Below are 3,640 nucleotides of genomic sequence, written 5' to 3' on the forward strand. Positions count from 1 at the left end.
CTGCCTCCACATATATGCTCTTCCACCTCCCTTTGTTGGGGCCTCTATTGAGCCTTCACATGACCAAGGACCACTCCTCCCACTGATGCCCGACAAGCCATTCCTCTGCCACTCTTTTGGCTGGAACCATGTGTACTCCTTGGTCGATGGTTCAGTCCCTGGGAGTCCTGGGACATCTGGGTGGCCGAAATCATTGTTCTTCCCATGGGCTAACATCCGCTTATTAGCGAGTGCATACCATGTGTGTTATTTTGTGATTGGGTTATCTCACTCAAGATGACACTTTCTAGTTCCATCCATTTGCCTAAGAATTTCATGAATTCATTGTTTTTAATATCTGAATAGTAAGTACTCCATTGTGAATGTATACCACAGTTTCTGTATCCATTCCCTGTTGAGGGACCTCTGAGCCACCTGTCCAGCTCCTTTCTCTATTGTTTTTTTTTTGTTGTTGTTGTTGTTTTGTTTTTTTTAAAGAGACCACGCACCTCTTGCTGACTAAACTTACTAGTCCCTCCTTTTACCCAGGCCATTTTATGGCTTTGTGAGTTTGGGTTCTAATTGCTGTTAAGTAGAGTCCTATTTTGTAGAAGTTAGGCCCTGGCATTTCCTCTCAGCTCTATGCTCCCAGAAATAAGACTCAGTCTCAAAATACATTTTCAAATACTTTGACCATATAGCTAGGTTCTTCACTGACTAGATATAACTTAGAGCATACCATTTATTCTAGCCTACATTCTGCCATGTGGCTGTGCACAGGTACCATCTGCCTGTCCTGTCACATCTTCCTGATGAATATCCTGCCTGGATTTATCCCAGAATTCTTTCTGCCCCCTGGATTTGCCACCTTCTATTCTACCCTTTCCTATAGGCCATAGTTCTTTTAATTGACAGGTTATGCATCCATACAAAACACAAGGTATTTTCTCTATAGTTAGAGATATGGGCACCTGTTCACTTCCTCTTTCAGCTTTTGGACCCTAACTGGTCCTACGCAGACTCTGGGCATACTGCCTCAGTCTCTGTGAGTTCATATGTTCATTCATCCTATTGCCTATATAAGACTTTGTTTCATTGATGTCCTTTATTCCCTCTGGCTCTTATGTTCTTTCTGCCTCCACTTCCACAGGTTTCCTGAGCCCTGGGGAAGTGATTTGATTGAGACATCTCATTTAGGGCTAAGTCAGAAATTCTAAGTTCTATCACTCTCTGCATAATGTCTGGCTGTGTGTCTCTGTATATATTCCCATCTTCTTCAGGAAGAAGTTTCTCTGGTGATGGCTGAACCAGACACGGATCTATGAAGACAACAGAATGTCATTAGGAGTAGTTTTGTAGTTTCAGAACAAAAATATTTGATTTTAACCCAGCTCCCTAGGCTATCTAGTCTCAGGGAGACTAGACTTTCTTGGCCACTCAAGTAGTTTCAGGTATGGGTACCGTCTCATCAAGTGGGCCTTAAATAAAATTAGATATTGGTTGGTTACACCTGCAAGTTCTAGCATATTGTGGAGGCAGAACACCATTGTAAATCAGAGCATTTGTTGCTGAGTTGCTGATTACATCTTTCCTGTACCAAAGATGCTAGCTCAAAGTGATGAAGGTTCTATGTCAGGCACTAGGTGAACTTCTCCCTGTTCAATGCATTGTATAAATGTTGGCTTTAGCAACAGGGCCTTGTAGACAATTTCTGGAGAGCAACTTGTAGTCTTGGCTATGAAACCCCTTTAAGCAATAACTTCATAAGATGTAATGCAGTCCTGATACTAGAATTTTCATTTGGTGACAAAATATGTCCAGTTGGAGCACTATCTCCCCCCATTATTCAGTTATTTCATTTAGATAAAACTACCAATATATGTATATAGTTTAGGAAATTTCTACTATGTTAGGTTTTCATGCTACCTCTCAAACAGGTCTTAGTTTTAACTATCTCTCCCTAAATTATCCTCCTCATCTCCCTCTTCCCACCTTCTCACCATTTGATTACTTAATTCTAGTCCCCCACCTTATGCATCCGTATCTCTGCATTCTAATTCTTTTTCCTAGGGAGATCTATCTGTTTATATTTCCCTCACCCAACTTATTCCATTCCTTTATACCTATTCTCTGTGCTTTGACAGATTGTAGGTTGGTTGTCATTGACTTAAGAGTCAGGAGGGCTAGAGAAATGGCTTAGTAGTTAAGAGCACTGACTACTCTTCCAGAGGTCCTGAGTTCAAATACCAGCAACCAAATGGTGGCTCACAACCATCTGTAATGAGATCTGACGACCTCTTCTGGTATGTCTGAAGACAGATACAGTATATTTATATATAATAAATAAATAAAAACAAAAAATAAAAAGTCAATAGGCACATGTAAATATATACATAACATATTTATCTTTCTGAGTCTTGGTTACCTCACTCAGGATGATTTTCTTCTAGTTTCATTCATGTACTTATGATGTTTATGATTTCATTTTTATTGGCTTAGTAATACTCCATTGCATAAATATATCATTTTCTTTATCCATTCATCTGTTGAGGAACATTTAGATTATTTCCAATTTCTGGCTATTGTGAACAAAGCAGAAATGAACATGGTTGAGCAATTGTCTCAGTGGTAGGATAGAGCGTACTTTGGTTATATGCCTAAGAATGGTTGATATAGCTGGATCATGAAGTATATTGGAACTACTATATCGATTTCCATAGTAGCTGGACTAGATTGTACGTTCACCAGCATTGGAGGAGTGTGCCTCTTGTTCTACATCCTTGTCAGCATAAACTGTCATTTGTTTTACTGATCTTAGTCATTCTGACTGGTGCAAGATAAAATCTCAAAGTTGTTTTGATTTGCATTTCCCTAATGACTAAGGATGTTAAACATTTAAGTGTTTCTCAGCCATTTGAGTTTCTTCTATTGAGAATTCTCCACTTAGATCTGTATCCCCTTTTTTAAACTGGGCTGTTTATTTTCTTGATGTCTAGCTTTTTGAGTTCTTTATATATTTTGGATATTAGCTTGCCATCAGATGTGTATTTAGTAAAAATCTTTTCCCAATCTGTAGGCTGCCACTTTATCCTATTGACAATGCTGTTTCCCTTTTTCGGTTTCATGAGATCCATCCTGTGTATCAATTGTTGAGTTTAGAGCCTGAGCCATTGCTATTCTGTTCAGGAAATTGTATCTTGTACTAAGGAGTTCGAGGCTATTTCCTGTATAAAAGGCACACAACTTTTATTATTAACAATAAGCCTTAAACAGCACAAGAGATGGGAAGATATCTATCCTCTGTTATTATGTCTATTTCCCATCCAATACCCTCATTATATAATTTGCACTGTTTCCTCTGGGCTGCTCTTAACTCCAATTAGCCAACCCACATGGACATTATTTCATGACTCACCTAATCTGTGGCAACTTCCTCCTCCATTCACCTTCTCTCCCTCCTTGTAGTCTCCTTCATCCACAAGGTTGGGAACACCAAGCACCACCTATCTCAATTCTGCCCAGGTATAGGTTGTAAGCATCTTTAATTATCAATAAGAAATAATGAGGGAGCAAAGTCACATAGCATCACTTTGGTCTACATGTCAATTCTCTCTTCGTTGGAGAAACCGGGTCTTGTGTTCCCACATGTAGCATTACAATA

The sequence above is a fragment of the Apodemus sylvaticus genome, chromosome X (genome assembly GCF_947179515.1).
Source record: "Apodemus sylvaticus chromosome X, mApoSyl1.1, whole genome shotgun sequence".
In the NCBI taxonomy this organism is placed as follows: domain Eukaryota; kingdom Metazoa; phylum Chordata; class Mammalia; order Rodentia; family Muridae; genus Apodemus; species Apodemus sylvaticus.